The sequence below is a fragment of the Sebastes umbrosus genome, chromosome 7 (genome assembly GCF_015220745.1).
Source record: "Sebastes umbrosus isolate fSebUmb1 chromosome 7, fSebUmb1.pri, whole genome shotgun sequence".
Classification (NCBI taxonomy): Eukaryota; Metazoa; Chordata; class Actinopteri; order Perciformes; family Sebastidae; genus Sebastes; species Sebastes umbrosus.
In genome coordinates, this window is record NC_051275.1 from 34,539,815 (window position 1) to 34,565,682 (window position 25,868).

The following is a 25,868-nucleotide window of genomic DNA, read 5'->3' on the forward strand; positions in this document are numbered from 1 at the left end:
AGAGACTGTTACCTGTTCAGGTGTTTTAATGTTGTCTTTACCAAACAATGTGAAAACAAGTATGGACACACACCGTTCTCATATATAAACTGGGATTTCTTTAAAAAGTAGCCGTCTTTGTGTGGATGTAGTCATAAAGAGAGAGAGAGAGAGAGAGAGAGAGAGAGAGAGATGTAGAAGCGTCCTCCTCTTGTTTGAAGCACTTTGAATTGCAATGAGAACACGCGAGAGGAAGACAGAGATGTGTCAATCAGTGTGTCTGAATCTGAAGATGATCCGACATGACAGCCAGCAGCCTCCTTTCTCCTCCTTCTCCTGTTTCCTCTTTAACCTCCTCTGGTCTTCTAAGGGAAGGAAAGGAGGTGAGGAAATAAGAGGCGTAGAAAGGAGAGGAGGAGAAAGGACATGTTGAAAAGACATTCGCTTGCCTTATATCTTTACATCCTGTACGTCTTATTTTACCAAAATGACCAGGAAACGCACGCCGTTTTTACACGGGAAAGATTTTCTTTTTTAAATGAGATGTTTTAGTGAAGAGTGAGTCTCAATGACCAAGTGATTAACTAACTAGTCTCCTATCGGACTAAATAACTAACTTACACTGTGTTTAATCTAAAAATCATTCCTTCTTTCTCTTGGTTTAATAAAGCATGGTGGACATTTTAATGTTTGCACTCTAAAATGTGTAGCATATTTAGGATATTCTGCATTTGTGAAAGTAAGCATAACCTGATTTGATGTGTCGGAGTCGAGGCTGACAGTGTCAGTAATTGTCTTGACATTATAGAGGTAATGATTTATTGATATTAAACTCCTAAACACTCTGATATCTCCAAACATGGATGTTTCAGGAATTATTGTAAGCCAGCGAAGTCGCCCAGCAGTTCGTGCAATAGTCACAAAATTGTATGTATTGATTCCACATTTTCTTTCGTGATGGTCAGCACAAAATCAATTTGTATGTAATCGTTAACCAGGAAGTATAAATAGTGGCGAACGCCGTGTGGGCAGGAGGTCGGGGTGGATGGGTGGGTATAAAAACACCAGACTTTCACCAGGAGACGGACGTTCATGTCCCGTGTGAAACCAGAACACAAAGTTGATTTATTTGTCACTTAACTTCCGTACTTAAGTTACGCCTCTTCCAAAAATACGTTGTTGAAAGTCGTGCTGAGCGTCACGAAAAAAAAGGGAAATTCATGTTTATGTAGATGAATCAAATAGATTCAATTTAGTGACTATTTCACAAACTGCCGTGAGACTGTGCCGGTATACAGATCTGTCTCGTCATTAGTCAGCTTGCAGGCTCTTGGGTTGGTGACATCCCACAACTTAGAGAAGTAGGTGCAGGGTTGTTGGCCTGAATCCTAGTATCAACTGTTGATGTGTCTCTGAGCAAAGCACCAAACCCCCAATGGCTCCTCTAGAGCCGCTCAGTGACCCTCAGTAACAGGTGATCAGAGGACACTTCCTGTCTGGCCGTTCAGTTTCTAAAGACGACATAAAATCGTCATCTGGCCAATGAAACCATCTGAGATATGTGAAGTCAAGTCAGGCGAGTTTTAGTGCGTCCTACTGAGTCTCCATCATATTAAGAAGTAGAGAAAAGGAAAAACCTGCAGCTGTAATTCAGCGGCAGGAGTGCTGAGTCAGACTCCTTTCTGCTCCACATCACCGCTCGACCGTCTGCAGATCACTCCATATGCTCACCTATAATGAGGCTCTGCGACCAGGAGCACCGACACACTCACACACTGAGGAACAGAAAGTGCTTGTAACCAAAAGCCCCACAAAATATTCAGAGCAATCAATCTGTGTGAACTGGGAGGTTTTGGTCTGGTGAGATTTGATACTGGTGGAAGTGGTTGGGACAGATAACAGGCAGGCAGTAAACTGTGAGAAAATGACTTCAGGGGAAAGACAGTCCCCGAGGTGTTTATATATCTGTAATGAAGTTGGTTTGTTGAGGTTTGGGCTTGTTTTATTGGCTGGAAGAGTAACTGAAAAAGAAAACTTGCAAACATTCTTCTAATGGGACCATTTGTTGTGGAAAAATCTTGAAAGCTGGTGCAAATACTTGCAACGATCGGTTGGACTTGTGTTAATTATTGCAGGTTATTGCAGATTTCTGGTAAAAGAAGAAGCATTGACAGTGAAGAGGTTTACTGTAGTTTGAACCTCCAACAGGTCATCAAGGAGAGAAACTTGCGGCTCCTGATTGAAAGTAATTTTCTCATATGACAGCCCGTTCTTATTCCCAGGGCGTTAAATACCCAATGTTTGGTACCACCACACGCGACACCATTAAGCCCTGCTATGAAACGCACCGGGCATTCCATTAACTACAATGTAAACTCATCCACGGCAACAGTAAACGCTCTGAGAAAGTGCGCCGGAAGTGTGGTGGATAAGTGCAAGAAACCAGGCTGGTCTCATACATTGTTCGTGAAGTAATGCACTGTGTATGCTATAAAATCAATGTGGTGTATAATTCACGTAATTGTGAACTAAGTATAAGGAGCAGCGAATGCCGCGTAGGGAGGAGGTCGAGGTGGATGGGTGGGTTTAATTTTAATTTGTACCTAAGTTACGCCACTTCCGGTGTTATTTAAACTCAAACTGCGATCTTTTCCTAAACCTGACTAAGTAGTTTTGTTGTCTATGCCTAAGGAAGTTGTTTACTGTGAAGATGGACTTTTATTTTGAAAAGACTGTGTGCATGTCATGGGCGGAAATTGACACGTTTTGCTGGACATTTGTAGGAAAACGAACGAAAAAAGGAGGAATAACTTTTTCGTAAGATATTATACGAGACCGTTGTATGAGGATACGTTGATCAAACACAAGGCTTTCATCCAGCAGAACGCCATCTGTGTAACGTTACCATCAGCTGTTTGTTCATGTTCACAACTTTGTAGTTCTTTCCTAAACTATAGTGGTTTTGTTGCCTGTTAAGGGACGTGACGTCAAGGGACCTGACGTCAAGGGACCTGACGTCAAGGGGCGTGACGTCCAGCTCTGTGGTTAAGGGTTGTAGTGTTTTCCCGACTATATTGGCACAGATTTCTCAGCAGAGTTAACGACACCACACACCTCCAACTTGTTTCATACCTGAGTTTAAGTTGCCTAGTTGGGGTTTGGACTATTACCTGTCCAAACGGGGCTTTAAGAAGTGTCGCCACACCACTGATGTCTTGTTCATCAGTTCTTAAACTTGTGTTCAAGGTCGTTGTGACTGTTGGTGTGTTGAGCTGCTGCTGTTCCTGTGATATAACTGGTTGAGCCTCACTGACAGTTCCAGCTACGTCCGTCACTATTAGACTATATCCTACGTCTGACCTTTTAATGGAAACTGGACCCAGCCATGGACCCTGCAGTGGGAACCAGAATATCCCTTTTCTGACCTTGTAGTTTTAAACCAGACTAATGAGTGTGCTGTTGAAGGTTAATTACGTGGCTGTAATTTGCACATACAGAGCAACGGGCAAAGCTTCGGGGCAAAGTTGACAAACATGGCTTCGTCTTTAAGTCCCTCTCTCATTCTTCCTCCCTCTATCTACACCTCCGCATTTACTTCCACCATCCCCCCTTTCATAAACTCTCTCCTCCCTCCCGATCTCAACCTCACTCGACCGCTGCCTCCATTCTTTTATTCCTCCATCACTACATCTCTTCAAAAACATCCGTTATCTTACAGCTGGTTATAGAAGCTGCATGAAAACACACAGTGAACTGACATGTGCAACGTCTGTCGGTCTGTCGGTAATAAAGACACAAACACACGGAGGACAAACACAGTCCAATGTCGTCTGGATGTCACCAGACAGAGAGATGTCTGGAGAGTCCTCCGCCTCTGGTGACAGCAGAGCAACAACACAGACGGAGGGGAAGAAAAACAAGCAGAGGATGGAGAGAGCAACGGGGAAAAAAACAAGCAGAGGATGGAGAGAGCGACGGGGAAAAAACAACAGACAAGACGGCAAGAAAGAGGAAGCAATGAGACGGAGAGAGTGCCAGACAGCAGCATAAAAAGAGAGGGAGAGAGGCATCGATAGAGTGAGAGAGAGACGGGGTAATGAAAGAGAGAGAGAGAGAGAGAGAGTTTGCCTGAGGACAAGGCGACCAGCCTTGGCATGCCTGGCTAAAGCAGGGGCTTCTGGGTAATAAATAACCGTCACGGGGATGTCAGACAGACAGAGGAAAAGAGATGGATACACCAGAGAGACAGGCAGACATACATAGAGAGAGAAAAACAGATGGAAGTTAGGGACAGAAAATGGTAAAAAAAAAAAAAAAAGGCTTGTTAAATGGTACTAGAAATGGTGTTGGGGACAGTAAATTGTTGGGGATACAAAATGGGAAATGTGTTGTCCCAGTAGGGATTATAAATGGTGTTTGTAAGACTTATAAATTGTGTTAGGCTCAGTAAATGGTGTTGCAATTGGTAGGGCAGGTAAATGGCACGGGGAGAGTGAATGGTGTTAGAGACAGTGAATTGTTAGGTTTGTTTTAGGGATACAAAATGGGAAATGTCTTGTGCCAGTAGGGATTGTAAATAGTGTTTGTAGGACCTATAATTTGTGTTAGGCTCAGTAAATGGTGCTATTACTATGGTGGCGGGATATGTTAATGGTGTTGCAGTGGTAGGGCCGGTAAATGGTGCTGGGGATAGTAAATGGTGTTATGGATTGTAAAAAGCGTTTGCTAAATGAACTTGTAAAATTGTAGGATTGTTTTAGGGATACAAAATAGGAAAATGTGTTGTGCAAGTAGGGATTGTAAATGGTGTTTGCCGGACTTTTGGGCAGGTTAATGGCACTGGGGATAATAAATGGTGTTAGGTAGAGTGAGTTGATAATATGGAAAATAGTTTGAGTAGGGATTCTAAATGGTGTTGGTTGCACTCATAAATTGTATTAGGCTCAGTAAATGGTGTTGTAATTGGTAAGGAAGGTAAATGGCACGGGGAGAGTGAATGGTGTTAGAGACAGTGAATTGTCAGGATTGTTTTAGGGATACAAAATGGGAAATGTTTTGTGCCAGTAGGGAATGTAAATAGTGTTTTTAGGACTTGTGAATTGCGTTATGCGCAGTAAATGGTGTAGATAGAACTATGGTGGTGGGAAAAGTAAAGTAAATGGTGTTGCAATTGGTAGGGCAGGCAAGTGGCACGGGGGATAGTAAATGGTGTTAGGGATTGTAAATTGTTAGAAATTCTTTAGGGATACAAAATGGGAAATGTATTGTGCTAGTTGGGATTGTAAATTGTGTTATATGGTGTTGATAGAACTGTAGTGGTGGGATAAGTAAACAGTGTTCAATTGGTAGGGTAGATAAATTGAGCTGGGGATAACAAATGGTGTCTGGGATAGTGAGTTGATAGGGAAATTAGTATTGCAGATGGTTAATGTGTTGGGTGAGTAGGGATTATAAATGGGTGGGTCAATGGCACAGGGGATAGAAAATGCTGTTATGGATAGTAAATTCTGAGGATTTTTTTAGGGATACAAAATGGGAAATGTCTTGTGCCAGTAGGGATTGTAAATGGTGTTTGTATGAAACATAAATTGTGCTAGGCTCAGTAAATGGTGTTGCAATTTGTAGGGCAGGTAAATGGCACTGGGGATAATAAATGGTGTTATGGATATTAAATCGTAAGGTTTGTTTTAGGAATGGGATTTAGGGACAATCGTGGAAAGTATGAATTGGCCTTTAGAGATCTTTAAAATGGAAAAAATTGCAATGGGGATACCAAATGGTGTGTCTGCTAGCCTCTCTATGCACTAGTAGCTTGTGAAAAGACAAACCTCATTCATCAGAATTTGACCTGATTTCTCTGAGCGCTCATGTGACAAAAATGTCTTTTTGCTAATTAGGTGAATAAACACCAGTGAAATTGGATTCAGTTTCACACAAACGCCGTTCTGTTCCTTATTGATAATGTTTTATTTGCAGTGATTGAATATTCAGTTCATTGATATGTTTAAATATAAAATAAGATTTCTCTGTAAAATAGAAGAGAGAAAATACTGTGACATTAAGACGGGGGGAGAGTCAGGGAGACGGAGAAGAGAGGATGATGTTATGTGAATGGAGCAGGACATTGGAGGGGATTGGAGGGGGATTTGACGGTGAAGTCATCTCTGTTATCTTAGCTCTGCACTGAGCGGGCAGCTGTGAATGACCAGGACACACACACACACACACACACACACACACTTCCCTCCCACTCATGCTATCAACACGCATTAGTGCAAACACCTGATGAGCTCTGCGTGGATGTGTGTGAGCATGTGTGTGTGTGTGTTAGTGGGCATCCCAGATACAAACAAATACTCTCAGATTCTATTTTATCACAAGATTAAATTATAGAAAACGTATTGTGCACTTATCATTCAGCATTTATTATACTGAAAATCACTCCAAATAGCATATTATTACAAAAATCACATTATATGCAGAAGTCTTTGAACCGTACAGGACTGTCTGTTTTGGGTAGTAATGTTTCCATTAACAAAACTTAACATTAGAGTGTGTGTAATGCAAAAATGATTAAAGCTGCAAGCAGCGATGAACGAGCCCTCGCACCATCCAGCGCGTCGGGGGTACTGGCGGCTGTTTCATGGCGAATGGCTCAAAATGGCCACGACGCCACGGTCAGGTCGTTCAGTGAAAACTCCCCATTTGAATAACTTTTCATCCTCAAGGTCTTAAGATGGTCCTGACCAAATGTCAAGTCGATCTGATTAAATCTGTAGGAGGAATTTGTTAAAATATATGGCCTATAAAACGCTAAAAATGGGCGAAAATCGCACAATAAATTCAAAATGGCTGACTTCCTGTTGAGTTTTGGGCATACCTCCAAGAGGCTTTTTTGTGCGTCTCCGCATGTTACATCTGTCTGCCAAATTTCATACATGTAGGTCAAACCGTAGCGAGGGGCTACATTTTTCCAATTTTCTAGGGGGCGCTAGCGAGCCATTTTGCAACACTCAAAATATCAAATTTTTGTGTGTGCCAAGTTTAACAACTTTTTGAGCATGTTAAGGTCGTTTTGGCCCATCCATCCACCCCGACCTCCTCCCACGGCGTTAGCCGCTCTTTACACTTCCTTGTTCACAATTACGTGGATTACATACAAAATGATTTTGTGAGATATACATGAATTATTATTACGCACTATAATTCATGTATATCCATCCATTGCAGATGGATGGATATACATGAATTATAGTGCGTTACTTTTCGTAGGTATAGCTACCAACAGTGTAAGAGAACAGCCTGCTCCCTGACACGTCCAAAACCGACGCTATGCAGTACCTAGAGCGTCATAGTATGAAGCGTAGGGACACTAAACAAGCGTTGGGAGTGAGAATGTGTTGAATTTGAGCAGGTTTATTCTACATTTCTCTCAAAATGTTTTTGCTTTTAATATAAACTAGACTACTATGTCCAAGAGACAGGAAGTGGAAGATGGGAAAAAAAGACTAGCGTCGTTAGCACCACTGATGTGAACGCCTTTTACAAAAGCTCAAAGGAAGAAATCCCAACGGACTGTCTAACAACACATTCAAATCTAAAGCTAGATTTATGTGGATTTGTGTGATTCAATCTACAGTTCTTTACAGTAAATGTTTAAATCACTTTATGTGCATTTACTACAACGATCGTGACTTCAACTGGTCAACTCTGAATTCACCGTTTCCCTTCAATCTGTGAGATTACATTCACTAAACACAGCCTTTGTGTGCCTCTTCATGCTAAACTACACGGGTGAGTAAGCATGTGTGAGTGTGTGTGTGTACTCGTGAGTAAGCTTATGTATATGTCAAGGGTTAGGGGGAAGTGTGCATCTGTGTGTGTGCATGTGTGTGTCGTATCAGGCTCTCAGCGCTAGCTGTCAAATTCATTTCCCGCTCACCCATCCCCGCTCGCCTATTTGCAGACGTGTGGCGTGCCCGTGCGGCTGCGTGCAGCGGGCCGTCGGCCAATCGGGACGTGGTTTAGAGCCCCCGTTGGCAGCAAGCGACGCTGTGATTGGTTGAGAGCGAGCGGGCTATAAGCGGAGGAGTTTAGCCGGGATTAACTTCGATATCTAATCAATGTTGACTGATGGAATAACAGAGGGAGAGAGATGGGAGGAGGAGGGGGAGGAGGAGGAGGAAGGGAAGGAAGCGAGGGGAAAAGGAGAAGGAAGGAAAGGATGGAAGGAAGAGAAAAGGAGGTGAAAATGTGTGTGAGACAGAGAGAGAGAATAAGTCAGGCTTGAAGGGAAATAAAAGAGCATGAAAACTATGTGCATTAGAGGGGAAGAGATGGAGCAGAAGGTGTGAAAAGAGGGGAAAGGAGGGCAGGAAGAAGGAGAGCGGGAGATGGAGAGGAGGAGGAGGAGGAGGGATGGGTGGAGGAAGAAGAGGAAATAGGAGAAAGAGGACGAGGAGTTAGAGGCAGGAAGGAAGAGAGATGAAAGGAACAAGACGAAGGAGATGGAGGTGGAGGAGGAAGCATTAGAGGAAGATAAGAGGAGAAGGAGGAGAGAAAGACAAGATGAAGAGGAAGGAAGTGAAGCGTGAACTAAAGGTAGATGAGGAGTAAAAACAGGGAGATGAGGTAGAGGAGCGGGTAAAGAAGAGGAGGAGAGAAGGAGGAAGAGAGGGATGGAGGGTGTCGTATGGTGATCGTAAAGCCTCCAGAGGAACATTTGTGATTTGTGATATTGGACGATAAATAAAACTGACTTGACAAGTAAAAGTAGAGAGACGGAGCAGGAGGAAGAGGAGGAGGAAGAGGAGGATGAAGAGGAGCATTTAGGAAAGGAGAGGAGGAGAACAAGAAGAGAATTGAAAAGAAGGAAGAGAGATAAGAAGGGAAGAAGAGGAGGGAGATGGAGGAGGAAGTATGAGAGGAGGAGGAGAGGAAGATGGAAGATGAGGAGAGGGGAACAGAGGAGGTGGGAGGAGAGGAGGAAGACGAGGGAGAAGGGAGAAATGAGAGTAGAAAAGACAGGAGTGGGAGGAGCAGTGATGAGATGAAGGAAGAAGAAGGGAGGAAGAGGAAGAGGACGGATGGCAGGACAGCTGAAGAGGAGGTGGACAAAGAGAGGAGGAAGATGAGGAGAAAGGAGAAATGAGAGTAGAAAAGACAGGAATGGAAGGATGAGTTATGAGAAAAGGAAGAAGAAGGGAGGGAGAGGAAGGAGATGGAGGAGGAAGAGGAAGTATGAGAGGAAGAAAGGAGAAAAGGGAGTAGTAAAAAAAGACAGGAATGGGAGGAGGAGTGATGAGAGGAGGAAGAAGAAGGAGATGGAGGAGATGAGGAAGAGGAAGTATGAGAGGAAGAGAAGTGGTGGACGGATGGCAGGAGAGCTGCAGAGGAGGTGGACAAAGAGAGGAGGAAGAAGAGGAGGAAGAAGAGGATGAAATGAGTAGGTAAAGACAGGAACGGGAGCAGTGACGAGAAGAGGAAGAAGAAATGAGGAAGAGGAAGGAGATGGAGGAGTGCAGGTAAGAACAAGGAACAGTAGGAGGAAGGGAAGAGGAAAAAGGGAGAAAGGGGAGTTGTAAAAGACAGGAATGGAGGGGGAGTGACGAGAAGAGGAAGAAGAAGGGAGGAAGAGGAAGGAGTTGGAGGAGGAAGAGAAGTGGTGGACGGATGGCAGAGGAGGAGGACAAAGAGAGGAGGAAGATGAGGAGAAGGGAGAGGAGAACAGAGGAGGTGGGAGGAGAGGAAGAAGAAGAGGAAGAAAGGAGAAATGGGAGTAGATAAAGACAGGAATGGGAGGAGGAGAAGAGGAAGAAGAGGGGAGGAAGAGGAAGGAGGAGAAATAAAGACAGTGCAGGTAAGGACAAGGAACAGGAGGAGGATAAAAGAAGGAAGCGAGAGGAGAAGCAGAAGGAAGAGAGGGAGGAAGAGGAGGAAAAACGAGGGATGAGGGGGAAGGAGAGGAGGGTGGGAGGAGTTAGAGGAGGAGTTAGAGGAGGAGCAGGTCTCCTTTCAGTGGCTGAGCTCTGATGCATGTCAGCGTCCCCCCCAACACACCCACAACCCCCCATTCACATGAATTAAAGGCTCTGTGTGTGTGTGTGATGAGTCATACTTTTGTTTTGTGGCGGCCTTTAGTTCCACACACACACACACACACACACACACACACACGCACACACACACACACACACACACACAAACAAAGGGAGGTGAGGTAATAGCGGGGAAACTCAATGAAAAGTTGAAGCTGCAGCAGAGACAACAAACTGAGACTTTAATTTCTTCTCATATTTACATTAATCACACCTGTTTTTATTAATTAAACTCTATATATGTCTGACACACTTTTAAAGACTTAAGCTGGATTTATACTTGACACAAGGAGTTAAACGCAGTCTCGCTATAAAGTCCTACAGCGTAGGTTTTGTTTTTAGCGTTGGATTTTCATTCATGATAGCACTGGGGCAACCGCCGCGCGGTTCACAGCAGCACAACAGACAATGAAAATGATCTATTGACTGTATATTGACATCATACCAGCAACATCACTACAGTTTGGATATCTAGACATCTTTGGAATATGTTACGGAGATGAAAAAAAGTAAAGATTTATTTTTAAGTCAACACTTCCTGCTTTCATTTCAAAATAAAAGCCATCAAGCATTCTTTTTTTCTGTGGACAGAATTCCTTCATTTGTTAACACAAGGCTTTTATTCTGAAATATTTGCAGGACAATGTTGTAGAACATGCAGTGACTTGCAGGGCTCCGTGAATGAATAAAGTACAGGGTTTTAATGGTGGATTATTACTATTATTTACTAATTACCACACGTTTCTTAACCTTTCTTGTCTAAAATGTATATAAATGGCATTGATAATGAAATGAAATGGCCATTATGAAAGGCAAACTCTATGTAGAAAGAAAGGGCTGACAGAAACGTAGATGGTGTGGAAACCCAACACGTGAATCACGCAGCAATTTAGCGAGGCAGCCGCCCCATGCTCCAAAGCGTTAGGCAAGAAAACCACTTACTTAGGTTTAGGAAAAACGTCATGGTTTGGCTTAAAATAAGTACGTAAACTAAGTAAAACATGTACGGAAACAACGTAACACAACTACGGTAAACATGTCTCAAACTTCAATAAAAAAACATGTAACGTAACTTACAAAACAACGGCTTCGAACACCGGTCTCCTAGTTAAAAGTCCTGTATTTGTTGGATCCTCCCTCCCTCCATAAGTGGTCTTTCTCGCTTTTTATACTACGTCACTAACTCTTACCGTAGCATTTATTTAATTAATTTTACATAGCAGTCAGTACAGGATACATGCCGTACAAATGACATGCGGAAATCAAAAGAAAGTTGTTCTTATTGCAAACTAAACGCTTTGCACATTGTCGTGGCATTTATACGCCTTTTCATGCGGCAGCTACATGCAGATGCTTTGTAGCTGCACTGATGCAGAACTAGGAATTTATGTCTTCAGAGAAAGAGTGGTCTATCATGTATTTGCATCACCCACACTTCTATTCTGGTTGAGGATCAGTCAGCTACCGTCAACTTGTATAAAAACGCAGAAAATCTCATTTCTAAACAGCACTGCAGTGATTTCGTATTGCACTTTCGAGAGGCAGATTTAAAAGAATGGTGAAAATTGCAGCAGCAGAAACTGAAGGATCCTCAATGTGCTGTTTACCTCACAATCACGGAGACGGAGGATAAAATGACTGCAGCCGTGACGTCTTTCAAGAGTTGTTAAATAGTTTCAAAGTCTATCCATCAAACAGGACTTTCCTGGATTGCATTTTATCGTCTCTCCAATTCCAGGCAATGACAATTATTTGTATAATAAACTGTATAAATCACAGTTTCATCATCATATAGCTGTCAGATTCTTTTTCATTTTTCCACTAATTTGTCGCTCTGGGAATCTGCCCACTCAGGACCGTTCCAGTCTTTTTTGTCCATGAGGTGTTATTTTGTTCAGCCACTTTATAGACTGGACTGTACTTTATTTCAATAAAACTCAGTGAATTGAACTGAATTGAGGAGAGAGAGAGAGAGAGAGAGAGAGAGAGAGAGAGAGAGAGAGAGAGGTAATAACAGAGAGGGAGATGGATGAGGAAGAGAGAGAGAGAGAGAGAGAGAGGATACAGTATTGTGCTGACACATAACGAGAAGGAGTGAGAGAGAGTCATCTATGAACATTTAGAGTTTTGAGCATCGTGGAGTGAAATAGTTTCTCTCTCTTTTTTAGTCCATTTGGGTAACTGCTCTCTCCGAGCCACATTAATCTGTGTAATTAGGTTTGAGGCTACCTCCTTTCCTCCTCTGTCTTCCTCTTCTTCTTCTCTCTTTCCTCCTTCTCACATTTACTCCTTTAAGTCTCTCAATCATTCATCCTCTCTGCACCAAAATCCCCTTTTCTTTCCCTCCACCATTCACTTCTTTTTCTTTATCCTTGTCTTTTTGCTATCAATCCCGGTCTCTCTTTTTCACACACAGAGAACCTGGGAGGACTCAGTTTATTAAATATTAATGTTAGAAAGAGACCAGGAATAAGAGTAAGGGTGTGTTCACACCGAGAGCGAAGGACATTTTTCGTGCAGTGCGATTACATACAAAGTCAATGCAAAGTGGCGAATAGATGCAAGTGGTGTGAATGATGCGTCTCGAATGGTGCGAATGATGCCACGCAAATGGTGCGGATTACGCGTCACTTATTACGCGTCGCGAATGAAGCCACACAAATGGTGCGAATGATGCAATGCAAATGGTGCGAATGACGCAACGCAAATGGTGCGAATGACGCGACGCGAATGGTGTGAATGATGCCATGCAAATGGTGCGAATGACGCAACGCAAATGGTGCGAATGACGCAACACGAATGGTGTGAATAATGCCATGCAAACGGTGCCAATGACAAGGCGCGAATGGTGCGAATGACGCCACGCAAATGGTGCGAAGGATGCCACACAAATGGTGCCAATGACACGACGCGAATGACAGCGCGAATGGTGCCAATGAGGTGAGTAGTTTTGGTGCCTAAACGTAACCAGGTCGATCAATTCTTAAACCTAAGTAGTTGTATTTTGAAAAGACTGGAGCGGAAATTGACACGTACTTCACGTGTTGCTGGACATTCCTAGGAAAATGCACAAAAACAATTTCCGTCGTCGTTTCTGTACGTGTTTTACTTAGTGTACGTACTAATTTTAAGCCCAACCATTATGTTTTCCCTTACCCTAACTAAGTGGTTTTGTTGCCTGAACCTAACTGTGTACAAATGACACGCGGAAACGCTAAAATGTGTACTCATGACGCGCAAAAACCACAGGACCTTTACCCAGGAGACCCGTGTGAAACCAGAACTCAAAGTTGATTTATTTGTCACGTAATTTCCTTCCAGTGTTATTTAAACCCAAACCACCATCTTTTCCCAAAGTAGTTTTGTTGCCTAAACATAATCAAGTTGTTTCCTGTGAAGACGGAAGTTTATTTTGAAAAGACTGTATGCATGTAACATCCAGTGTGCAGGATGTGGTGAGAAACAATCACGGTCTCTATTTAGCAGCGTTGTGAATGTAGCCTACATGTTGCTAACACTGTACGACAACGACCACGACACGGAGCGGCTGGAACCAACACACAGTGACACCAACAGTATTCTCTCTCTCTCTCTCTCTCTATCTCTCTCTCTCTCTGTCTCTCTCTCTCTCTCTCTCTCTGTCTCTCTCTCTCTCTCTCTCTCTGTCTCTCTCTCTCTCTCTCTCTGTCTCTCTCTGTCTCTCTCTGCTCTGACAAAGCCTCCCTCGCCCCTCCCCTCCACTCCCTCTATAATCCCATTATGTGTAGCAATGACCTGTCAGTGTCAATCAGTGTTGTTGTCATGCCGACCTCCCGCCACGGGCTTGCCCCTGGGCTCTCGGCCAATGGGAATCCTCCCTACTGATTAGCTGGCGGTGATCTCGTTAGGCGGAGCCCCGCCCACGCCAGGAGGGTGGAGGGGTTTGTGGGTGATGGGCAGGTGGAGGACACCTTCTGGCGGCCATGTTGGCGGTCCTGAATTGGGCCTGAGACTTGAGTGTGTAGATTCTAACTTACTGATATTTCAGAGTCGTGGTCGGGGCCATAGATTCTGACTTACTGATATTTCAGAGTCGTGGTCGGGGCCATAGATTCTAACTTACTGATATTTCAGAGTCGTGGTCGGGGCAATAGATTCTAACTTACTGATATTTCAGAGTCGTGGTCGGGGCCATAGATTCTAACTTACTGATATTTCAGAGCCGTGGTCGTTGCCATAGATTCTAACTTACTGATATTTCAGAGCCATGGTCGGGGCCATAGATTCTAACTTACTGATATTTCAGAGCCATGGTCGGGGCCATTGTTTCTAACTTACTGATATTTCAGAGCCGTGGTCGGGGCCATAGATTCTAACTTACTGATATTTCAGAGCCGTGGTCGGGGCCATAGATTCTAACTTACTGATATTTAAGAGCCATGGTCGGGGCCATAGATTCTAACTTACTGATATTTCAGAGCCATGGTCGGGGCCATTGTTTCTAACTTACTGATATTTCAGAGCCGTGGTCGGGGCCATAGATTCTAACTTACTGATATTTCAGAGCCATGGTCGGGGCCATTGTTTCTAACTTACTGATATGTCAGAGCCATGGTCGGGGCCACTGTTTCTAACTTACTGATATTTCAGAGCCGTGGTCGGGGCCATAGATTCTAACTTACTGATATTTAAGAGCCATGGTCGGGGCCATAGATTCTAACTTACTGATATTTCAGAGCCATGGTCGAGGCCATAGATTCTAACGTACTGGTATTTCAGAGCCGTGGTCGGGGCCATATAATAAAGGATAAAGGATCAATGAGATCTTAAGGTGGATTTTTCCTCTAAAGGTGGATTGAAGGCAGAGAGAGTAAAGGGAGGAGGGGGGGCATGCTAAGTGTTTGTTAAGAACCTGAACCATTTAACATCGTCTTTGTCAGTGATCCAACACAGCAAGCTTACCTGGAGCAAATTACCCATAATGCATGTTTAAGCGTAACCTCTCCTAGTAACTTAACCCCTCTACTTTGCGTCGCCTTTGACCTCTTTCAGGAAGAAGGTCAACTGATGTGACCCAGTGTTCCTGTTTGACCTCTTTTTACCACCTGTCACGGCTTTCATCAGAACTTTCTACAAACCGCTTTCTTTTCCAAAGGACACATATGATTACCCATAACACCTTTCTCTGTATACATATATACATTTGTATACTTTTAAATACTTTTACTTCTCTTTACCACCTGTTTATATATATATATATTCATTACTTCTCACTATGCACTATTAACTTTGCTTTATTTTATGTCCTAGATTTTCGTTGTTTTTACTCGTGCGATTCTCTTTTTATACATATTTAATGAGCATTGTCGGAGGGAGCTTGAGATTTAACATTTTCATTGCCAAGGACGTGCTTCTCTTTAATTGTAGCACATAAGACAATAAAGAAGTTGAAATTGTAATTCCAGCCTCACAACTACGTCACCATGTAGTCGTTCACATAACTTTGACAAAAAAAAAGTCTAATACATTTTTCAAAGTGATTAATTTTTTATCTGCAGAATGGTTCAAGTCTCTGCCTCGTAGATTTCCATAGAAATGAAGGTAAGATCTGAAGGCAGGGTTTCTGTGTGTTATCCTGACTTATCCTCCGCACTTGTAAACTCTCTGATCCTGGATCACCTTCACTCCTCACCTCTTCAGGTCACTAAAGAGCTTGTGTTTTTAAGTGTCCAATACTATAGTGCCTTTGTCTGTTAACCTGTAGTAAACTCAGTGGCTCTGGGGGGGGGGGGGGCCTCGTCTGCTATAAATGGCTCTGGCTGTGCTAAGCTGGCCAGAAAGCTGAGGCTGAGTTTAGCAAGTAGAGGATGGAGATGACAGAACAGATACGTTTCCACTGTTCCCATCACAGCTTCAACCCGCTCTCGGTCAGTGACCCCATTAATAGAGTATTAGGGCCACATTGAGGGAAAAAAAATCTAAGACTTGGAGAATAAAGTCAGAATATTACGAGAAAAAAGTCATAATTTAATGAGAATAAAGTCATAACTTTACAAGGAAATGAGTTGTAATATTACGAAAATAAAGTCATAACTTTATGAGAAAAAGTATTATTATTACGAGAATAAAGTCATAATTTAAGAGCAAAATTTAATAAAATTACGAGAATAAAGTCATAACTTTAAGAGAAAAAAAATCATAATATTACGAGAAAAAAGTCATTCCTCATTTTCACACAGGCGGCACGCTGCTACATTTATGACTTCATTCTCGTAATATTCCGACTTTGTTGGAAGTTAAATTTGAAAATAGATGGTATGCATGTAACAAGCGGAAACTGACACGCTGTCCCTGACCAACGTATCCTCATACAATGGCTATAATAATACTAATTTTTCATGCGTTTTCCAACGAATGTCCAGCAACACGTGTTCATTTCGTTACATTCGTCGTTACATGCATACAGTATTTTCAAAATAAACTTCCGCCTTAACAACTTGGTTAGGTCTAGGAAACAGAACTACTTAGTTAGGTTTAGGAAAAGATGGTGGTTTGGCTTAAAATAATTACAAAGTGGCATAACTAAAATACGGAAGTTACGTGAGAACTAAATTAACTTCTGGTTTCACACGGGACATGAACAGCGGCCTCCTGGGTTAAAGTCTGGTGTTTTGGACCTGAAGAAGGAGCAGTGACTGATGGAAAGGTGGATGGAGGGATTAAATTAGATTTTGTGAACTAAAGATCAAAGGTCACCTGCTGAGAACTTCTCAACAGGGAAACTAAACGAGCGCCACTTCCTCATCCCTCTCTACATCTACCGCCACGTGTCCTTAAGCACGCCAACTAACCCCGGATGACTCCAGTTGGCAGAAGACTGTTGTTGTTGTTCTGGATGGTGTAAACAGGAATAAGTCTGTTAGCTCGCCAGCAGTCGGCTGTACACATCAGACCAAAGGCTACCGCGAGCTAATCTGATGGCAGTAAACATGGCCTGGTACACTGCCACCGGTTAGACAGCAGGGACGGGTTTAGAAGCCACACCAGGACACTGACTATAATACTGAAACAAAGGCTGCTCGGCAACCTGTCCTCTCTCCCTAACTCATTCATGTTTGGTCACAAATCCCTCAGCGTCTGATACCGTCGCACCGAGGCACCCTTTAGCGTCTGTATGAGACGCACCAGGCAGTCAACTAACTCCAATGTAAACCCTCCTGCGTCATTATTAGACACGCCAGAAAGTCTGAGGTTGGAGGTTGGATTGGACTGTTCGTGTCCCGTGTGAAGCCGAGTCAATGTTGATGTTATGGAGTGATGAAAAGAGATATACAAACTTCTCTCTGTATTTAAACATACTTTCAGCAACCCGGTCTCACGAGAAGGTGTATAAATACCACGACATTCCGCCTGTCATGTGTACGCATTTTAGTGTTTTCGCGTGTCATTTGTACGCCACACAAATGTCCGCAGTTTTCCTGGGTTTTAATGGTGGATTATTACTATTATTTACAAAATACCACACGTTTCTTGACCTTTTTTTTGTCTAAAATTAATATAAATGACATTTATAATGAAATAGAATAGCCATCATGAAAGGCAAACTATGTAGAAAGAAAGGGCTGACAGCAGCAGCAGAAACGCAGCTGGTGTGAACACCCGATACGTGAATCACGCAGCAGTTCAGCCAGGCATCCGCTACGCGCTCCAGACGTTCGCTGTGTGGACAACGCGTTAGGCAAGAAAACCACTTATTTAGGGTAAGGGAAAACATCATGGTTGGGCTTCAAATAAGTAAGTAAACTAAGCAAAATATGTACGGAAATTATTACAGAAAACACGTCACAAACGTTTCGATATGACAAACGTCAATAACGTAACTTAGAAAACAAAACACCGGTCTCTTAGTTAAACGTCCGGCCTGCCCATCATAGGTGGGCGGGGCTCGGCCCACTTAAAAGGCGCCAGGGGTTTGCGGCGATGTCTGCAACCCACCCGACCCGGCTTGAAACACGGACCAAGGAGTCTAACGCACGCACGAGTCAGAGGGTGCAAGCAAAACCCCGTGGCGCAATGAAAGTGAGGGCCGGCACCGTCGGGGAGGTGGAGAGTGAGCGCGTGTGATAGGACCCGAAAGATGGTGACGAGAGGTTAACTTCACGCTGCTGTAAAGTGGTATCGGAGCCGTTACTTCATGTACGAGTACATGAGCACAGTATCGGACCCGATACCTGATACATGTGTGCATCCCTATCTCTTACTGTAGCATTTATACACGGCTGCGTTTACATCACAGTCAGTACAGGATACATGGCGTACAAATCACGAAAGGCGAACTTATTGCACACTAAACGCCTTGTGCATTATCGTGGAATTTATACACGTTTTTGTGCAAACGGTCTGATTTCAGAGACCTTGTGACAGGAGAGACTTCCAGAACATCCCCTCACTACAGTTAAGATGCAGCATACAGAGACATGATCTCTCTTTGCTCCTCACAAACAAACAAGCTTCAACATTTAACAGATATGTGCTGAAATCTCCCTGAATGCGGACGGCTGCTCTCTCCCTCTCTTTAACTCGTTTAAGACGGCCTGAATATCACCGTCATCTGGCTCTTAACTCACTTATCTCCTCTACGGTCGGCTAATTCAAGTCAGGCTGAACACACTCTCATAATACAGGATCCTGTCAGATAAAACAATCACCATCGCTATGAATGAAAAGCTGCAGCTGTGACCGACAAACAGGAACATTCACAACTGAAATATCTGTTGAATCAAACACGTTTAGGTCAAAATTAAGAGGCTAAAAATAAGTACATAAACTAAGTACAATACGTACAGAAACAACGTAGCTGAAGTACGGGAAACACGTCACAAATGTAACTTACAAAACAAAACATCGGTCGCCTGGTTGAAAGTCGTCATAATCAGAATCACAAAGGAAATATTGTATTGATCGTCGGGGGCGTTACAGTTGCTCTGGTATAAACAGAAACAAATGTAATAAAATAGAAATAAGAGTGTAACATGAACATTTTTTACATAACGCTACAATATAAACAATATATGTAAAGAAATAATAAAAATGCTTCTGCTGGAGTATTTCTTTCTCTTTGTTCTCTCTCCGTCTCTCCCTGAAGGTCCTTTCAGACACAGCCACCACTGTGCTCTGAAACCCGTTATTTCCAGTGGCTTGCGTAGCGCCACGATGGCTTTTCGCTGCATCGAGCAAAGCCAGACTTTGGGCGCTGCACGCTGTGGCGAGCGCAGCCTTAAACATGAGCTCAAACTGCGCTGTGTTGCGAGCATAGACTGCTCTCTTCCGCCGGGATACGACAGTCGGTGTAGCTCTATAGTCGTCTGGGTGGAAACAAGTAGGGATTATACACACTGTTCAGTTCCAGAAACAGGCTGAGATAACGGGATAACCGGGAGAGGTCGATGGAAATCGAGAGGGTTAGCAAGTATGTGCATGAATGCAAAAGCTCGGCAAATACTACAAAATGCTGGTGTGACCAGGCCCCGAGTCAAAAACACTGCTGCCAATAGATGCACATCAAGTCAGAAGATGCTGCTGCTGACCGTCTGAATTCAGGCTGAATGGAGACACAGGTTCAGTAGAGACGGGTCACATTCCTGCTTACGCCGCTCAGAAAGACTAAAAAACACAGATTCATTCTACACTGTCGCTCCAACTCCTACTGAGATCTGTCCCAGAGAGACAGACCTACTGCTGAGTGTACACCACACACGCACACGCACACACACGCGCACACACACGCGTGCACACACACATGCACGCACGCACGCACACGCGCGCGCGCACACACACACACACACACACACACACACACACACACACACACAGCTTTCATCTCACAGTGTGAGCTCTATATTCTGTTCAACTGGGACAGTGAGGTCTTAACTAGACTGGCCTAAAAACACTGTTTTTCTCTCCCTCTCTCTCTCTCTCTCTCTTTCTCTCTCTGCTTCTCTTTCTCTGCTCGTCTCTCTGAGCCGAGCCGTGTGATCTGACGGGAGGCAGCTCCAAGTGTGTTACACACAGCATCTGTGCATGGACATCATGTGTCTGCGAGTGTCTTTGTACTCCTGTCACAACACTCTGGGTTTATAGTGGAGGCAGTTTAGAGATGCTGTGGTGCAAGTTTATTTTTAGTTTAGTAAAGTAATCTGAGCATATTTCATTAATTGACAAAATATAAAAAAAGGATATGCAAAATGTTGTTGAGATGAGGACATTACATGGTAGTAAGGACACTTTGGTTAAGTGGGTAACTCTGAGGTCTGAGAAGTGAATCCAGTGCTGAAGTGTCTTAAACCTGCATTCTTTCTAATGGCATTGGCATTTCGGAGAATAATGCTACAAACAGCACGTTGAGCATAAACGCATTTGTGCGTGCTCGTAGTGCGCACGCCATCTGGAGAGGGTTGTGTCACGGTGCCTCGCACAAGAAGAAACAAAGCTTTAGTGGGCATGCATGATACCTGGAACCAAGATGTCTTCCATGAAACAGGCCAACGGTGCAGGGAGGATGTCAGCTGTAGGATGGACCAGCTGTTACAGTCTGGAGGTGAATGACGACCCTCCCAGGTCTGCCTCCGAGACAGTGGGGGGGGGGGGGCGTCACACCTCTTCTCTTCACAACGCTCCACCATGACGTCTGAAAACAAAACAAAGTCAAAACAAAAACCTTAAGAGTCTTAGACAATACAATAAGGCCATATCAAAGTTAGTGTCTCACATAGTGTCCATTAAACATAGGGCCTCTTTACAGTAGAAACACTCCCACATGACCAGTGACAGAACCTCCAACCACCACCATCCATCTCCACAGCTCTAATCCAACCACCCAGCAGAGCTCGGGTTCAGGGGAGAAATGGAAGGATGAGGAACTACCAGCGAAGACCAGCCGCTGGATTTGGATGAACATTATATTATACAGTCACTTTGCTGCAGACAGTTTCTGAACTCTTATGATGGATATCCAAAAGTGTAAAACAGGATAAATTGCACAGTTTTTTGCAGGAAAGTGAGGAATGTAGAACAGCTGTATGGTCACCATCAGGAGAAGAAAAGGACAACATGATCTGCCTTTTCAAAACTCCAGCTACCAAATGGCCACAAAATAAGCACTAAATGAAAAGTAGCACACCGAAAGGTTCCTCTAAACCAGAGGTCAGCAACCTGCGTCTCTTCAGCTCCTCTCCAGTGGCTCCATGTGGAGTTTAAAAATGGAAATGAATAACTGTTCTTTTGTTTACATTTAGTATTAGGGCCACATTGAGTATTAGGGCCACATTGAGGAAAAATAATAAAGCAGAGATTTAGAGAATAAAGTCATAATATTATAAAGTAGTAATTTTACGTGTTATTTTCTTTTTTCTCATAAAGTTATGACTTTATTCTCATATTCCGACTTTTTTTCTCGTAAAGTTATGAATTTATTCTGTAAATCTCAGATGTGTTTTCCCTCAATGTGGCCCTAATACTCCGTAGTACATTGTCTCTTTGGCCCTCACTGCATTAGACTTATATATTATATACTTAGACTATAAACTGTGTTACCTTCATCACAGTGATCACATGTTTTGCGGCTCCAGACAGATTTTTTGGGGGATTTTTTTTGCCTAAAATGTCTCTTTTGATAGTAAATGTTGCCGACCCCTGGACTAAACAAATACTCACTGGCCAACCAAGTCATGCCAAGCTGTACAACACAAAGAGGAAACCAAGCTACAACACATCTCACACCAACAGAACCGAACAAAGCATGAGCTGTATCTTATCTTTATATCACCACACTTACAGACACCAACACAAGACGAGACATATGACGGTTAACCAAACCAAATTCCACCACATGCCGAGCCATCTGGAGGCGTGCCAGGCTCAAATCAAGTTGATAATGCAACAGAAAAGAGGCACCGATTCATTTTGCAATAAAAAATATCTGGCACAGAACAGACAAAAAATACAAAAGCATAACTCAAGACAGTCCAAAAATCTTTCATCTGAGAGTAACAAGCAAAAGGTCAAATAGAGAAGGTGAACTTTACCTGGCGAGGAACCAGACAGTGAGCTGGTAGTCTACACATTCTGAGGGGGGTAATCAGGGGGATGAGCAGCAGGTGAGTTGATGGGAGGAGCAGGTCAGGTGTTGAAACTGGCGGGAAAAGGTGTAATCAGGTGGGAGTGGCCGGGTCTGAAACGACAAGACAGTGACATTTAAAAGCAGGCAGAGTGAACGAGTGAAGATCAGGAGGGATTCATGATGATACGAGCCACCGGGCCTCATGCAGGAAGAGGTATATGAACAATTTGATTAATGTGTTCTCATTTTGTTAGGCCCAACACATTCTAACTCCCAACTCATCAAATACCGCCGCTCAATAACGTCAAAGTGAAGTGATCTGTCAGTCAGGAAATGGTATCATCCTTTTACATATACAGTATATATTGATACAGCCACAGACGGAGTCCATCATGTCCATCTCTGTACAATAACAGTGGGGTTTCTACTGGATCCACTTCCACAGTTACCTCCGCCTTTACAAGTTGAGTCAAGCCGACTTCGAGGCTGTTCAACGTCAGGCTTTCTGATAACCCCCCCCCCTCTCCCGGCTGCAACCAGCTACTCCTCTCTTGCAGACCGCAGCTCATCATCATCGTCATCGTCAACAAGCCGACAGTGTGTAAACTGTGTGTGCGTGTTCAAGATAGACGATCCCTTGTGTGAGCATGTTTTCATGTGACCAGCCATTTGCGTGTGTGTGTGTGTGTGTGTGTGTGTGTGTATGTGTGTGTAATTGCTCGGTGTCCATGGTCCCTGGAGTGCACTCCACCAGTCAATAGAGAGCATAATGTTGTGAGTTTACCCATAATGCCCCAGGGGGAATGGCGGTAGAGTGAGCTCATTGCGGTTTGACTGGTGTATTGGTGAGTGGACACTTGGGACAAGAGACATGGAGACCATAGAGAGAGAGAGAGAGAGAGAGAGAGAGAGAGTGATGGATTAGTAGTTGTGAGTATTGAGATGCTGAGTGATCGGGGTTAAACATGTTTTACGTTAGATTCATGGCTAACGGCAGAAGAAGGAAAGAAAGAGAGAACAAGAAAACGGTGCAGAAAAAAGCGAGAGCTGGACGACGGAGGAATCTTCAAACTTGAAGAGGACAGACCTGAAGTAATAAACACTAAACGGGATGCGGTACGGGCTATGGCGGCGTTTAAAAAAACTCAATCAGATGCTGCAGTCCGACTGTGCATCTAGTCCAACAAGAAGGACACGTACAGATGAATGAGGACAGAAACGTGAACATTAATAATCCCAGAGAAGTCCCATTCACCTCCTCTCACTTCACCATCAATGGAAATTATCAGTTTAATGTGAATTATAGCGACTAACGAGTAAACTAATCTTAAACTAGAGTTACGTTGCTATGGACTCAGTTCCAACTGTTGCTACGCAGTTCCAGCCGTGTCTAACGGACTATTTTTTTACTAACGGAAGCAATCACATCATTTTTATATCATTAAAATCATTATTTAAAGGTACCATATGTAACATTTTACGTGTATTAATCACTTTATATTGACAATGTGTGAACAGATTGTAACGTAACTTAAAAACTGAGACCTTCCTCAACCTTCTCTGTTGCGTATAATACCCGACGAGGGTCTGTTATTTCTTTAGAGTAGACCGTTGCTATGTATAACAGACCGTTGCTGTGTATAGCAGACCGTTGCTGTGTATCGCAGACCGTTGCTGTGTATAGCAGACCGTTGCTATGTATAAAAGGCCGCTGCCCCTTCAACTCTGCATCGGGGTGCGGTATCGCCCTGTCTGGGTTTCTTTCACAACAATGACCGGCTCGCTGTACATTATCCCTTACTTGATGGACGATGTGGTGGGATGTCAGGATGCTGACTACAGTTCACTAAACGGCCACAGGTGTCATTAATAAACAAGGATGTTCTTAATGTTACATACAGCACCTTTAAATCAATATTTTGTGTCAGATTATTGATTTCTTTAGCACGTAGCCGGGATAATGTACAGTGAGCCGGTCGTTATTGTGAAATGAACCCCGACAGGGTCAGCAGGACGCCGATGCGAGGCGGGTCACTGTACATTATCCCTCTGCGTCCAATACCGGCACACTGAGGCAGGTATCTCTACGAGCGCTGTACGAGACCAGCCTGGCAGAGGACCCGGACACCATCAGGAAGAGAAGTGGACACTAAAGACACGCTGAGGTGGACGAGTCTCAATTCCACTGACGTAGCAGTCTGTCCTCGTCTCCACGGGGAGGTCCGAGGCGGCGCAGACTTCCTTCAGACTGAGTGATTGGACCCGAGGGAGCGCAGAGTCGGGTCAGTCCTAATCTACTGAGGCTCTGAGGCAGCTCTGACACTTCACCCCGGGGAGCTGAATGAGGAGCTCTCTCTGTGATGTTAACACCCTCCTGTCTTTTCCTACTGTCACTGTGAGACCATCCATTGGTAACTGTATTATCGATGTTGTGTTGGGCCAACTGGGACTCTTCATGTTAGTAATGGAGTTACAGTATTTTAACCAGTGGTGGAAGAAGTACTCATGTATTTTGTGCAAGTAAAAAATAGCAGTACAGCTCAGTACAAATACTCCGCTACAAGAAAAGTCTTACGTGTCCACAGCCTCCGTCCTTTCCACGCTTCCCATTCATTGTCCATGCAGGCAGCCGTGCAATGCATTCTGGTAGCGTGGTGGTGCAATTCCAGAGACAGACCGCCATGTCGCCCGCTCCTCATCTGCATAAAGTTGAGGTCTAGGCTACTTTATGCAAATCAGGGCAGAGACACAGGATAAGATTTGAACATTTTTCAGACATTTTTTATTTTTACATTTTTTAACTTTTTTAACATTTTTTAAGCTTTTGGACATTCTTCAAACTTTTTTTTAAACATTTTTTAAACATTTTTTTAAAGTTTTTTTTTTAATTTATTTTTTTTTACATTTTATAGACTTTTTCTTGATATTTTTCAAACTTTTTTTATATTTCTCGGAAATGTATTCATTTATTTTTAAACAGTTTTCAGATTTCTTTTTGTCTATGTAAGCAGCCGTGCAATGCATTTTGGTAGCGTGGCGGTGCGATTCCAGAGACGGACCGTCACCTTATTTTAAGCCCAAACATGACGTTTTCCCTTAACCAAACTAAGTGGTTTTCTTGCCTAAACCTGACCCATGACACGTGGAAAGTCTGTGTAATGTCGTGGTATTTATACGCTTTCCTGTGAGACTGGGTTGCTGAAATGCAGAACACGTCCACTTTACACCTCTACTGCGACAGTCAGAGAGAGAAGGGATTTAAAATAAATGAATAAGAGTGAACTTGGCCCGAGTCCAAAGCTTTAAACAACAAAACAAACCTGATTAGTTGGTTCTTAAATGCAGTTGAGGGTCAAATTGTCATTCATGTCATGTCATGAGTTGTGTCCTCTACCACCTCTGGATGTGTCCTCACTGAGAGATGAGATCCCCACTGCCTCCTCATCTATCTCCCTGTCTTCACCTTTTAATTCTCACACTCTGTCTTTGGTGTTTTTTTAATCTCTGTTCAAACTCTTGGGGGAGGTCAGGTCGTCTCTCTGTGTCTCTGCCTCTCAAAAACACTTTCTCTCACTCTAACGTTGATGTTGCAGCTCTACAGATACAGAATATACACGTTGTAGAACTGACATTCACCATGATTAAGTGTTTCTCCAAAGTGTAAGAAACTTATGGGGAAATTTAAGGTCAGAATG

The 25,868-nt window shown here is 43.4% G+C and overlaps 1 long non-coding RNA gene across 1 annotated transcript; it reads right to left on the reverse strand.

The window, feature by feature from the left end:
• Nucleotides 1–14: 14 nt before the first annotated feature.
• LOC119491425 lies at nt 15–22,381 on the reverse strand. The gene is made up of 3 exons (XR_005207607.1): nt 22,139–22,381; nt 20,567–20,742; nt 15–344 (listed from the first exon to the last, which is right to left on the reverse strand). It is a non-coding gene; the product is annotated as an uncharacterized LOC119491425 (long non-coding RNA).
• Nucleotides 22,382–25,868: the final 3,487 nt, after the last annotated feature.